This window comes from Sarcophilus harrisii, chromosome 4, assembly GCF_902635505.1.
Source record: "Sarcophilus harrisii chromosome 4, mSarHar1.11, whole genome shotgun sequence".
Taxonomy (NCBI): domain Eukaryota; kingdom Metazoa; phylum Chordata; class Mammalia; order Dasyuromorphia; family Dasyuridae; genus Sarcophilus; species Sarcophilus harrisii.
The window spans coordinates 255,585,847-255,601,689 of NC_045429.1; the positions used below are offsets into that span (position 1 = coordinate 255,585,847).

The 15,843-nt window shown below is 33.0% G+C and overlaps 1 protein-coding gene across 4 annotated transcripts in view; it reads right to left on the reverse strand.

The window, feature by feature from the left end:
- MLIP (muscular LMNA interacting protein) overlaps positions 1-15,843 on the reverse strand; it is a 382,597-nt gene that overhangs the window by 76,151 nt on the left and 290,603 nt on the right. The window lies entirely within an intron of this gene.

A 15,843-nucleotide genomic window follows, 5' to 3' on the forward strand; every position in this document is an offset into this window, starting at 1 on the left:
TCTTTGTTTATCTAGTAGGTGCTTAATAGCAATAGGAACTGCTTTCACTGGAATAGCAAACTTCTAAATGAGAAAACTCTCTAAAAATGCAGGTCAGTATCCTCTCTGTAACTTAAGAAAGCCTTTGTGTTGCAGCTAGCTAATTGGTCTATATTTGAAATTTCACTAATACACAAAACTCCTGAAGTGTAACCTCTATCCATTCCCCTTTAATTTATAATCCAGGAATATTCATATTATTGACCAGAGTAACACAGATAGCATGTATCAGAGACTGGATTTAAGCTTAGAATTTCTTAACTCCCTGGTAGATAGGTTGCTGATCCCAGATTCAAAAAGATCAATTCAGATTAGTCTCAGATATTTGTTTTTTGTATAATCCCAGACAAGTCACCTTAACCTCTGCCTGATTCAGTGTCCTCAAATATAAAAGAGAGGTCCATGACATCAGGGAGGGGATGTCATGACATGCAAATGAATTGGATTTAAGTGCAGGAGGACCATGCAAGGTCACCTTCCTCACTTCCCATAGCCAATTGGGTCTAATGGCAAGATATAGATCAAGAAGACTGGAGATGGCCCTGGAATAATAATAGCACCTACTTCCTAGATTGTTATGAGAATCAAATTTTAGTTTAGAACCTGGTACAGAGTAAGTCTTTAATAAAGGTCAATGACCTCCTTCTTTGAGAGATTCAATGACTTTCCCAAGGTCACATAGCCAACATTTTTCTTTGTTTTCTTGGTTTCAAGACCTCCTCTCTTATGTAGTACAGCACACAATCTTTTAATAATATTATCAAGTGAAATATGTTTAAAGATATTTGCAAAGTTTAGAACACTATTTACAATGCTTTTATATATAATATGCATTAGTTATTTTATATATTATTATAATGTATGTTATGATTTTAATAAATACTTATAAGTTAATTGATATGTTAATAGATGGAAGATTGTTTAGCAGCCAAAAGTAAATGCTACCTAATTAACTCAAATTTGGAACAAAGATCTAAGGAGAAAACCATTTTAGAGAAAACCTTCTATTTCAAATATTCTCAGAAGTTTTGTTTTTGTTTTTGTTTTTGTTTTTTTCCTGGATGTACCACAACTTCCATCATTGACCCTAGGGAGCTAGGTGACATAGAAGATAAAAGAAAAATTGGAATCAGTAAGACTTTAATTTGGATTCTTCCTCAGATACCTTGACAAATCACTTAACCTTTCAGTATTTTAATTTCTTCATCTGTAAAATGGAAATGTTGGATTAAATGACCTCCAAATTTTCTTCCAAATTAAATTAATGATCCATAATCCCTAAGCCACTCTCTCCTCTATTCCTTGTTAAAATGCCTTTGCTAACCTTCAGATTCAATCATAAGTCCCTTTATCAGAGAAAAGATGCACTCAGAACAAATAAATAATGAGGTTTTCCACCAGTCCTTCTCCAATGCTTCATTAAACCATGTAGGATCCCTGAGCTATCTACAATTATGCCAGGACAGTCCAAGCTCAGTAGCAGCTCCTTTCAGAGCTAGGTCTAGTGAAGGATTTTGAATGTAACAGATTCAAAGTTAGTCAAAGATTAACCTAGCTAAATTAAGGAAGATTCATCTTTAGAAGGTTCACCAACAAGCAATTAATTATTTTGACCACAGTGAATCCCCTTCAAGTAAAGCAAAGAAAAATCAAAATGGGCATTAGGGGAGGAAGTTCAGGGAAATCCATACATTTGATGTATTTACATGAAGGAAAATTAGACCAAGAACTCTAGAAATGTCACTGTATCTGCCTCCTCATCACCAGCCCATTCCAAATCTTCCTAACACCAAGTCCACTATGCCATGAGTTGAAAGTGTGATGACAAATTTCAAAAGTAGTATACAAAGTTTATTTTATACTTATAACATATAATTCACAAGGTATTTATAAAAACTTTTGAAATTATAATATAATAATTTCAGCTCTCTGTTCCAGAAACTTTTTCTTCTATAAGAAAGACACATTAATAAGCAATATTTGTTTTTAAATGAAAGTGAAATTTGGTCTAAAATGAGAACCATCATTCATAATGACACTGAGCTTGCAGGTAAACTCAATTTTGAAAATAATGTGGGTTTTTTTAATTTTATGCAAACAATATAAAATGGTAATGCAATTTATTGATAGAATACACTATGCTAAACAAAGTTATTTGTTTGTTTTACTTCTTGGATCACTAAACTTCTTTATCAACTGAATTTCTTTTCTTTTCCACTTTTAGCAGTATGATTTTATTTGGGTTTTCTTAATATTTAATATTAAGCCCAGGCTTTTCTATAAATAAAAACATAAACTGGAATTCAAGTCAAGGGAAAGATATCAACATATGTTATTGACCAAAAATCTTAGAATTTTAGGTTTTGGAAGGGTCCTTTGAGTTTGTTTAACTCTATGAGCTAAGAACAACTTTTCAAAAACATCTCCACTATAAGGGTAGCATGTTTATGCCATCCTCTGTATAAATTATAGATAGATAGATAGATAGAATGCAGATCTCCTGAGTGCTCCTATTGGAACAGGGCAACTAAAGTTTTGCCCCAAGACATATTATTTAAAGGCTTAAGATAGCCTATGAATTCTTCCTGAATGGAAACTAATTTAAAACTTAAGTAGGTATAATAACTTAGTAAATATATGAACCCTTTAGATTGTGAACTAGGGTTAGTTTCTTCCTATGTCTCCATTCATTATAACCTTTGCAAGAGCAACCTAATGCTAATATCTTGGAATCTGTCTCCCCGGCTGCTTATCGCAAAATATCATCCCATCTATCTCTCATCTGAAATAATCTCTCTCTCTTTTTCCATCTCTCTCTCTCTCTCTCTCTCTCTCTCTCTCCCTCTCTCTCTCTCTCTCTCTCTCTCTCTCTCTCTCTCTCTTTCTCTCTTTTTTCTGAGGTAATTGGGGTTAAGTAGCCCAGGGTCACACAACTAGGAAATGTTAAGTGTCTGAGACCAGATTTAAACTCAGGTCCTCCTAAATTCAGGGCTGCTGCTTTAGCCACTGCATCACCTAAATGCCCCATGTCCCTTGTCTCTTCAATAGTTTTCAAAGGTTGCTTCAGGGGCAAAATTCCAATTTGCTGCTCTGTTCCCCATTTAATACTCTTTCCACTGTCTCATGTTTAATTTCTCTGATATTCATTTTTAAAGATAATGACCAAATGCATAGATCTTGCCTTTAGGACTTCAAAATATATAAATGAAATGTAAAATTTTCGATTAATAAATCAGATACATGATTACAAACTTGTCCACAGTTGATATACCATCTACAAAGCTTCTACGCAGTTGACCAAATTTTTCATATTTTATCCCAGTGCTTTAGAGTCTGCGTAAGATTTGCTTTCCTATTCATATTCTTTGAGTGAAGTTGAAATGGCAAAGAAATGTTCTTATATCAGTGAGATGCATAACTTGTAATAGATTTTGATAGGATGCTAAGAAAATTGAGTTTGTTATCTCTGCTGCTCATTTACTGTAGAATTTTCTTCTTAATTACAAAAATTCACAAGGCAAAAAAAAACTAATGAGTGAAAATCAAATTTACTTTTAAGCTTAATTTTTAAAAGGAGTAGGAATTAATTATTTTTGATAATCATGGTATCATATCCTGTAAGAGTTTAGGAAACTTTGAACTCATGAAGCTGATAATTTACTCTTTCATGACCAAGAAAAAAAAAGTAACAATCAGATCTACAGACTGAATAAATTAACCTGGCTGTGATGAGAAATAGAGATTCCACAGAATATGGCTTAATAGAAGAGCCTACATCTAATAGATTCAGGAGACTGCTCTTGCAAAGTCATAGCATTGTCTTTTTACAGCTATGCCCTTGTAATACCAAAGGCCATTTAGGGCACATTGAGCACTTTTCATTGCAACTGCTATTATCTCATATACATTATTTCATCCTAGCATTTTAAAGTAATTTGCTTTCTTGTGGTTTAAAAGCAAAGGGGGAAAATCCATTTTTGATCTGTCCCTTCTGTCCTTTACCTACTTGCCCATAGTTATCTTGGGGGGAAAAAAAGTCAGTTCTTTTTAAAGACCCAATTCAATTACTGTCTTTTTTTTGCTTCTCTTTGTATTCCCAGTACTTAAAGCAATGCCTAGCTCATGGCATATGCTTCATAAATTTTTGGTGACTAAGTATTAATTAAAGCTTTCCTCCCTCCTTTTCTCAGTATTTCCAGCATAGCCCCCCCCTCAAAAAAAACACTACTTTTATCCCTAGTGCCTGAAACATAGTAGGTATTTAATAAATTACTTGTAATAGAATTGGTTCTAATTGGTTCTAAATGAGACAATCTTTGATCTCTTTCTGCTTTTTATAAAAATGCTTTAACTCAGAATTAGATTACCAGATAATGCCACCATTAGTAATAGAAATGAGGAAAATAACATTTATAAGAGTAAGAGAGCAGCACTTACTTCACCTCTTCCACTTCTCAAAGAAATCACAACCACAATCATACAATCAAAGTCACAAGATGATTTAAAAAGGGAAAATGTGTATTATTAGGCACATTAGTGAAGGCCAAACAACCAGAGAATCCATATATCTTTCCTCCCCATAATACTGATATAGTCCATGGGTACATTGCTTTAGCTTTTTCATTGGATAACTTCCTTCTCTTAAATCTTTATCTTCAGGAAATAATATAATTCCCCCCAATCCCTCCCCCCTAAAAAAAATCCTATTTTCCAAATATTCTTATCACTAGTATGGAACAAAATAGATGTAACTCATGAAATTTGTAACAATTCAATTATCTACCACTCCACTTCTAAGTTAAGATGAAAAAACTACCCACCCAGCCCAGAATAGCTAAGTAACTTTGCCCTAGGTCATATATGTTCTATAGTTATAACTAGGTGCATTGGAGGCAAGATCTGAACCATGGTCATCTGATGCTATAACCAGTAATTTCCCCTATTCCATTACATTTAATATTTGTTTTTACAATTACAAAATATTCAAATATAAAAGTAATCCCTTAACATTTTAAAAATATTTTCCTACCCCTGCCTCCAGGGGCTTTAGATAGGTGAAATAACTTAATATTGAAAGTTCATAGTTGACATGTCAAATTCTCAGAACAACATGACAATAACAAATGTGGAACAATATGCTAGAGACACCAAGTGATGAGTAAAGGATAATAGCCTCATGTACATATTTAAAACTAGCTCCATCTAAGGGAATTTGACATTTTTACAATTTGGCCATAGGTAGATGATAAAGGCATTGCCTTTACCTTTACCTTGGAAACAACATCTCAGTATCTCAATGGAAGACCTGAGTTCAAATGTGAACTTAGATACTTACTAGCTGTGTGATCCTGGGCAAGTCACTTAATTTAGTTTTCTTCAGTTTCTTCATCTATAAAATAAATTGGAGGGGGAAATAGCAAACTACTACAGTATCTTTGGGGGGGGAGGGAAAAACCTCCAAATGGGGTCATGAAGTCAAGCTGAATAGCACAATTTTCCTTTTAGCTCAGCTTTTATGCTTATTCAGATTCACTTTCACGGCAAGGCTATGGAGGATTGAAAGGGAAAAGTGCTGAAGAGCTCTATGATCTGATACTTAGACTTATCTGCATCAGTTTTAGTATTCCTGAAACAAATAACTGCTAATTGATAGTACTGTATTGTTCTTGTTCACCACAGGCCCACAGATTTGTTTCTTTAAAATTCACTCAGTGGATATTAATGTCCTTCTGGGGAAGGGAGGAGGCAAAAAGGAGGCACGGTGGTGTAATGCAAAGAACAATGGCTCAGAAGTGAAAAATTAGATTTAAGTCTTGCTTATTTACCTATGTAACTTGGGGAAAATATTTAGCTTTTCTGAACTTCAGTTTTCCCAATCTATAAAATGAGGAATTTGTAAAATGTGTTTTCTTAGCTTTTGAGCTCTATATCTAATCTGCTATGAACATAGTTGTTTCCAGTTATTTACAGGAAAGGAACCCTTTTAGATTTCTCCAAATGTGTTCCCTCTGAGACAGTAGGTCTAAGGCCAGTCTACCTGTCACTTGTGACATAACTTGAATCATATTGTCTTAAAAAACTGGCTAATTGCTTTTTGGCTCAGACCTAAGTTTAATGGCTCCAAACTTAAAAATTCAACAGGTATTTATTAAACATACCACCTCCCAAGTCCTAAGTATTGTTTGTAGAGGGCCAAAACTCTGAAAAAAGTGTAGTTGAATCAAGGACAGCAGGGTGCTTATAGTTAAACACATAATCAGTGTGAAATAATGGTTCTCTAAACATATAATTAATGTGATGGTGATGTAATGGTTGCACATGTTCAGTTGCTGGAGTGATGTAATTGTACTAAAGTATTTAAGGGCTGGGAGGACTGGGAATGAGTCTTTCAGCCACAGACACAGAAGACTCCCACCCACAGACACAGAGAAGACTTCAGATTCCAGACTCCAGATTCCAGACCCCATCTTTGACCATCCTCCTGGTGGCTCTCCTGCCTACATCACTTCTCCACCTAAAGACCAAGGTCCATCCAGAGATCTTCCAAAAATATAGTCCAAACATTACAATTGTCCATCATAAGTTTCTCAGAAAAAGTAATTGATTGGGTCATATGTGAGGGCCATAGACAGTTATTACATGTATTGGTCATAGACAACTACAGAATAAGTTCTCCATATGTATTCTCAAAGTAAGACGGGACCCCAGAAATGTACTCTCATCTATTCCTGAACAGAAATTTCCTTTATGGCATTCCTGACAAGTAGAAATCTCTGTTTGAAAACTTCTAGAGATAATAGAGCCTATTGCTTCCCTAAAGAGTACATTCTATCTTCAAGCAGCTGTAGGTGTTTATAATAACTGCTGACATTCATATAATGAATTAAAGTTTACAAAGTTTTAGGGGCATAGTCCAAAGCAATTCTGTGGATTATTTACACAAATTTATGCTGTCCCTATTTTTTAATGGTGGAATTGGAGTTAATAAAACTTAAATGACTATCACAAATAAGTGATTTACTAGTAAGTGGAAGGAGCTACTGTCATAGGAGAAATATTTCCTATGATAGGTGACTGCTACCACCTAGAATGCAAAAACTATGGAGACAAAAATCTAAGTTTTATTAATATGCTCAGGTCTCAAAGAAAACCTGAATAATCATTAGGATTTGAATGCCACGTCTTTTAGGAAAAATTATGTCAGAATTCTAGAGAAATAATTATTTTACACATTTCAATCATGTACATTCCTCTTAGGGATCCATAATTCCATGAATTTTCTTCCTTCAGTATCATAAAGCTGAATAAACTTAAAAACACTTATAATCTTAGATATCCCCTTAAAGAAACAAAACTTGTCAAATAGTAGGTAAATTAAACCAAGTTACAGATTAAAGTACATTTAGAAGATTCATAATTAGGCTTATTGAGGAAGAAGATTTACATGTCACCAAGATATCAGAAACATTTGAGAGTCTTCCTCTGGAATTTTTAAATCCAATGGGACAGGTTTTCATCAGGTTAATATTGAAAGACACTTTTATTAAACCAAAAAATGGTCCTGATTCCCCCAAAATAAAAATATAACAAATTCCCCAAAGAAAGGGAATAAACATTTATTAAGCACACATCATGTGTTTAGGCATTGTGTTAAGAATTTTATAAATATAAATAATCACACAAAATAAATTTATGAGGTTAAATTTGAACTCATGTTCTCCTGATTCCAGGCCCATGGATTTTTACATTGTACCATCTATCTATCTCGGCCAGGTAAAGGGAAATTCATATACAAGTCTTTTCTGACTCCTAATACAATGCTTTATTCTCCACATCATGATACATCTCTTAGGAATATAGCATAGAAAATTGTCTCATATTTACGCAAATCTACCTTCCTGTCATATCTTCCCAAGTCACTCTTGTATCACCATTCAGAAGTCCATTCCCTCATCCACATCACAACTTCCAAGTATCTGAAAACAGAAACTATCTCTTACCAAAATCTTTCCTTCTGTATTCTAAACAATCCCAGTTTCTTTAAGCAACCCTCCTTTGGAATACTTTCAAGCCGCTTCTCTATAATTCAACCCACATATCTCTGCCTTGTCTACAAGGGTATTCTGAGATTTTTTCAAACATTTTGCTGATATCCAGGGGGTACCATTTTCTTTTTGTCATATTACTATTTGTCTAAAGCCTCTGCCCAAAACAAAACAAAACAAAACAAAAACTAATTAACTAATTAAAATCAGATTAGACTGTCATGACTTGTTCCTAAATTATGTGCTTGACAACATAAAAATTATAAAGCCATTCATGTATCATAATGAGGATGTTCTAGTGAGGGGGGAGAAGAGATGGAATTAAAATCAGAAGACTTGTATTTAAATATCAGCTTCTGCATTTATTAAGCCTATGACTAGGAATTTTTTTGTTGTTGTGCTAAGATTCTGTTTTTTTAGCTGTAAAATGAGAATAATAATATTTTTATTGCATATCTCATGTATTTATTGAGAGGAGTATGCTCTTTCAACTAAAATGCACTATATAAATATGAGTAGTTTAATTCTTATATCAAGATGACTATGGTGAGAACATCTTGCCTATAAGGAGTGAAAGAGGTAAAGATGTCCTCAGTCTATCTGTTTTTTGTCTTTATCAATATTTCATGAGCCCTCTTATTTGTTTGGATAACTTGCAATAAACCACAGCTAAAATTGAATCTAGGCCCTTAATAGAGGGCATTTTCTCCACCAAACAGCAAGACTTATTTCATTGATCAGGATAAGAATTTTAAAAATTGTATCTGTGATTTCATTTCTATAGGAATTTTCTCCATTGGGAAACTCCACAAATTATAATCCTGCAGTTGCCTAAGGCAACTGAGAAGTTGTGACTTTTCCAATATGACACAAATTGTGTGTGTGTGTGTGTGTGTGTGTGTGTGTATATGAAAGATTTGACTTGAATCCAGATCTTCCTGGTTCCAAAATCAGTTTCATTGAGACTAGGGAGGAAAAGAAAAAAAATTTAGGAATATATCTTCCAAAATGAAATAGTACTTTTTTTTTATTTTTTGAAAGTCTGAGCATATCATGTACATGATTAATGCTCATGATACTAAGTCATCACAAATTCATCAAGTAACAAAATCTGTATCTTTAAAATAAACCACTTGAGTTCTAAGATTACACTGGCTTTCTTCTTGTTTTTTTTTTGTTTTTTTTTTTTTATTTAATAGCCTTTTATTTACAGGATATATACATGGGTAACTTTACAGCATTAACAATTGCCAAACCTCTTGTTCCAATTTTTTACCTCTTACCCCCCACCCCCTCCCCCAGATGGCAGGATGACCAGTAGATGTTAAATATATTAAAATATAACTTAGATACACAATAAGTATACATGACCAAAACATTATTTTGCTGTATAAAAAGAATCAGGCTCTGAATTATTGTACAATTAGCTTGTGAAGGAAATCAAAAATGCATGTGTGCATAAATATAGGGATTGGGAATTTAATGTAATGGTTTGTGGCATCCCTTTTTGTAGTGGCTAGAAACTGGAAACTGAATGGATGTCCATCAGTTGGAGAATGGCTGAATAAATTGTGGTATATGAAAATTATGGAATATTACTGTTCTGTAAGAAATGACCAACAGGATGATTTCAGAAAGGCCTGGAGAGACTTACACGAACTGATGCTGAGTGAAATGAGCAGGACCAGGAGATCATTATATACTTCAACAACAATACTAGATGATGACCAGTTCTGATGGATCAGGCCATCCTCAGCAACGAGATCAACCAAATCATTTCTAATGGAGCAGTAATGAACTGAACTAGCTATGCCCAGAAAAATAACTCTGGGAGATGACTAAAAACCATTCTTCTTGTTTTTTAAAGAGCCATCTTAAAGGTTTTTTTTTTATCCTAAAGTTGTATTATTTTAAATCCACAGTTGTATTAATCAAGAAATTTAAATCAACCTATCAATGTTCTGCAATAAATTTGTGTGTGTGTGTGTGTGTGTGTGTGTGTGTGTGTGTGTGTGTTTTCCTTTTTAGCTTACAGTTAAGTAGCCAGATATCCATCAATTTGGGAAGGGAGACAAAAAGTGAAAGATATCCACAGTTTATGGCAAAGGGAAGAAAGGAATCATATTCATAAAACTTTTTCAGCTTCAACAAAAAAGAAGAATAAAAAGTACTGTCTCCAAGAAAGGTGAAGGTAAGTTATAAATAACAACTTCTATAAAAAATGTTTATGTTGTTTCATTTAAAAAAGCTTTTACCTACTTATTGGTCTTTCACCTACTTGTTGATCTTGTAGCAAAGTCAGGAAAGATAAGTTCCATGTACACATGGAAGTCTTGGGGGAAATAAAGTTATTTTCCAGTTCCCCTTTAGCTTTTTTCTTGACTCATTCTCGTATTTAGTCTTATCATCTAAAACTCTAAGGTAATCTTGAGCTATGTTTATATATGTTCTTTCTAATTAAGAGAATTACAGCATCTCTCATTAATTAATGTTGATCAGAGCCCCACCCCAGTTTTATTAAATTCTTTTACTTAATAAACTGAAGAAAACTCTTATATAAGCAGCTGTTTATCTTTTTCTTTCTTTCAAAACCTCTAAGCTAGTCAGATTAATTCAATACTAACTTTACTGGCTATATAATTTATTAGTAATAACACAAAGACATAATTGCACTTTTAGTATTTTAGCTTTGTGCATGATTGTAGTTAGACCTACCTGTACTAATCACTACAATTAATTGCATATGACTTTTCTTCACTTCTGAAATCATAATTTATACTATTCAGCTTTTTAAGAATAAAAAAAAAATGTAGTCTCTCAACGAATCCTCTTCATAAAATAAAGGTTACAAAAGTTTCATAAGGAAAAAAGACCACTACACCATCCATCTCTCTGTTTTTGCCATTTTATTTCTAGTCAGAACAGGAAAATCATATTCATTTCATTAATGTCATCACTCAACAGTATCACCAAAAATGAACATTTAAAATTGCCATTTCCACAACATAAAGTTTATTCTTAAGCCAACAACAATAGCAATCCATGGCTTCTCTAAGAGAGGCTTTTGGCACAGATCTTAATCTTTAATGTTTTAAATATCCTCAATATCATTTTTTTTAAAAAGGCAAATAATAAGAGATCATTTAAATGAATTACAAAATTTTTAATAAAGTATACCTTGAGAAAAGAATAACAACCAAAAAGGTATGTCATTTGTGTCCAAGTATTAACTCCTAAAACAAGTTTGTCATTCTATTATTCCTTCATTTAAAATCAACAGAAATTCCAATAAATTGTATTTATACTGCTTCTTTTTCAGTGTTTTAGCCATAGCAAAGCCTTACAAAAGAATGTGGACATTAACAACAGCAAAAGACTGCCCAAAGCTAGCAGTGTAAAGGAGGAAAGTAGACATGGCTTAATAAACACTATTAAGAATAAAATGAAGAGTATTCATCATGTCTTTAGCATAACAAGTGGTTTCTTGTAAGTCATAAATTCTATGACTTTAGTAATAAAAAATAGATGTTCCATAAAAGATAGATGTTCCTTCAATGTTTCTTTTCTTCAAATCAACTGTTTTTGCCCAAAATTTAAAGTCACAGTCTAAGAAAAATATAAGCAGTCAATAACCAAAATTTTAAGTTTTCTTCACTTCTGAAAGCACAATTATGGTCACACACACAGATACATAGACACACACACACTATAAAGAAAGGACAGATCAAAGTAGGTGGAAGAATAAAAAAGGGGAGGGATAGAATAAGGAGGGCAAAAAAAGAGTGACCAAAGTAATGTGTGTGTGTGTGTGTGTGTGTGTGTGTGTGTGTAGAGAAAGAGAGAAAGATCTTACACACATATACTTTAATCTCTCTTTTTATTTCTTTTTGCTGTTTATTTTCAAGGGAATTTCTTTTTGAAAAGTAATCTTGGCATATGTTATTTCTTATGGGAAGAGGAATACTTTGATTTATCATAGCCCATTAGGGCCTTCTTGAAATCAGGTCTTAGCAAAAAGAGCTATAGAGGGCAAAAAAATGGGGGGAGAAGGCTTTTCAGTTTTCCTAAAAGAACAAGCCTCTTTTGAACTTACCTATACTCACCATGACTTTTAAATTTCTTGCTTGATTAAAGTACTACTTTAATTTTGCCCTCAATTTAAAATATATAGCATTCTTCCTGATACCTAAAGTGGTCAAATGCAGATACATTTCTCAGTTCCAAATACCAGACACAGATTTGGACAGTATGCTGTGTCCTCATGTACTGCAGCTCAATTGCATTCCACATGAAGTTTGCTGACGGCTAAGAAGACCAAATATAAAAATATAAAATGAGAACCTTCCTGTCAGTGACTGTATATGTGCTAGCTAGCCTTATTGAAACTTCAATATTTCAATGGATTTGTAACCTCATCAATGTGGATGATTAGTTCTATGTCTCCAATTATTTTACCTCACAATCTAGCCTATTCATTTCCTATGCCTTGTGTTAACATTTTTCTTGGATATACTATAGTAAAGACTTTCTTCTAGGAACATTCTCATTATACAATAACAATATAGCAGATAAACAATCTTATTTGTTATCCATATTTCATCCTCATTACACAATCTTCCTACCTCATTTCTGGCCACATATTTCATACATTTACATTTAATATATTTTCAAATAAGGATGTCACTATAATTGTAGGAGTGGAGGTGATGTGACAGTGAAAAATGGCAGACAAATGATCATCGTAATTCTTGTACTAGAATCTATGTATGCTTGCAGACCAAAAAGAAGAGACCCACTGTATAAAGGTGGCACAGTAGATAGAGAGCTGCCCCTGCCTCATAGTAGTTGTGTGATTCTGAGCAAATCATGCAACTTCTCAATGCCTTAGAGAGCTGATGAAGGCTAAAAAGTATTTTTGCGGTATATTTCATGTTGATGATCCTTCCCAATTCTTTGTTGGTAATTCATTTTTGTATCTCTCAATTCCTCTTGAGTTGACCTAAAATCTTTTGTCAACAAATAACTTATACACAATAGGTGCTTAATAAATTTACCTTGATTGAATAGGAAATTTATTCTTCATCATCAGAAAATTCTCCATGCAATTATCTGGGGTTATTTTTTTCTCATTTGGATCATTCAAGACTTCATACTCAGAATTTCATCTGTGAGTTTCCTGTCTCTCTTAAGTCAAGTTGTCTATTACTGTTTTCAGGTACAGTAATACCTGTAAACTCTCAGGAGAAAGGATTCATCCTTTCTGGAACTTTTTGGAAGACATTCTCAGACTATGTGCACTATTCTTATTGATCATATCCCTAGAATGGCAGGCTCCTTTTTCCCCAGGGTTCCCATGATTTTGACTTCACCATTCAGTTCTTCCTCACTGATTAGAATAAAATTGAGAATAACACTTATTATCACAATTCCCTTTTGAAAAGTATATATGTGAAATAATAGGTAAGATAAAATATACATTTTACTTATAGCAGAGACATTCAGCAGATCACCATTATATACCATTTTGTATCAGATTACTTATCCACATTACAAATTGGTCATTGTTTTACCATAAACAGCCAGTCACTCTGGAACAACGTTCCTATAATAATATTATCTTTCCTTCTCTATTTTATATTTACCTAAAAACTCTCTACCATGTTTTCTTCCCCAACTTTATTACAATTTTATATACACTTCACAGTGATAACATCAATTATACTGTTCCTGTTTAATCCCTACTGTTTAGTATATCTTCCATTGCTATGTTCCATTGGAAATACTACAGTGTGTTTACAACTTTACATTAATCTCAAGTTCATTTTGTATATTAACCAATCTCTGTGCCAGAGATAGGTGGCATTTTTGTTGTGTCCTTCAGTTTAGCTTGTTCTCTAGCCTGCTTATTGATCTCCATAGCATCTGGTTTATAGCTGAAAATCACTATCTTTTCCCTTTCTTTCTCATTTAAAACCTTTAGCCTTATATGTAAATCTATAAGTAAATCATAAAAGTAAATACATGATGCTGCATGAAATGAATAAAATGCATGTACCTACTGGTATGTATATTCCTGACAATCATTTATATAGGTTATAGGATATAAAATGTTTTGTTATATCCAGCTTCCTAGCATATTGTGAGTTATTACATGATTTGATGATGTTCATGCTGCTATAATGCATTAAGAAAAAACAAATTAGTAAATCAAGGTATAGGGAGGAAGGTCTGAACATAATTTTTTAATGACTGTTGGAGTTCAAAGCAATTGAATCTGCAGAAATTCTTCAAAAGAAACAGGGTAAGGAATGATTACTGATCCCAGTTTCTTAACAAAGATTTTTTTTTAACAGAGTAAGCTTAGTCAAGGAATAATGTTTCAGGATGGAAGCATGAAAAATGGAGTGGCAGTTTCTATCCTAAAGATCATATATGCTGTTTGCTTTAACTACCAGGGCAACAGGCTCACAAATATAGTTTACCAACTATACTGTACATATATTATGTATATCTAGATATGTTTTTGCATGTATATATCTATAATCTATCTATCTATACCTATAATATATATACCTATATTAATGTATATTTTTCTTTGTTTCTTTAATTTTTAAAATTTATTTTTTACATTCATTTCTTTAAATTTTGAGCTCCAAGGGATAGCTAGAGTAGACACTGGTCCTAGAGTCAAGAGAATCTGAATTCAAATCTGGACTCAAATACTTGATACTTATTAGCTGTAATGAGATCAACCAAATCATTTCCAATGGAGCAGTAATGAACTGAACCAGCTATGCCCAGAAAAAGAACTCTGGGAGATGACTAAAAACCATTACATTGAATTCCCAATCCCTATATTTATGCACACCTGCATTTTTGATTTCCTTCACAAGCTAATTGTACAATATTTCAGAGTCTGATTCTTTTTGTACAGCAAAATAACGTTTTGGTCATGTATACTTATTGTGTATCTAATTTATATTTTAATATATTTAACATCTACTGGTCATCCTGCCATCTAGGGGAGGGGGTGGGGGGATAAGAGGTAAAAAATTGGAACAAGAGGTTTGGCAATTGTTAATGCTGTAAAGTTACCCATGCATATATCCTGTAAATAAAAGGCTATTAAATAAAAAAAAAAAAAGGAAACAGGAAAAAAAAAGATACTTATTAGCTGTGTGATCATGGGCAAGTCACTTAAGCCTAATTGCTTTGCCAAAAAAAAAAAATGTGCTCCACATTTGCTTCCTTTGTCCTGCCACATGGCCACACATGGAGAGGCAAGTAATATAATGGTTATGCATGTGAAGTCAAAGAAATATTTCCATAATAGACATGTTACAAAGAAAAAAAAAGAAATTTTTAAAAACATCCTATAATCTTTATTCAGAGCTCATCAGCACTTATTGTGAATAACATTTTTCATCATAGGTTTTTTGGAATTGTCTTGATCAGAGTAATTAATTTTCACAGATGATCATCATTAAAGTATTTCTGCTACTGTACAGCCTGGTTCTGTAGACTTTATTTTGCATCAGATTTTTCTGAAACTATTCCTGATCATCATTTCTTATAGCACATATAATTCCATCATAATCATAGACTACAACTTGCTTAGCAATTCCCCAATTGATAAGCATTCCCTTAATTTTTAATTCTTTGTCACTACAAAAAAGACGTTATAAATATTTTTGTACGTGTAAGTCCTTTTTCCTTTTCTTTGATTTCTTTGGAATATAGACCTAGCAAAGTTATTGCT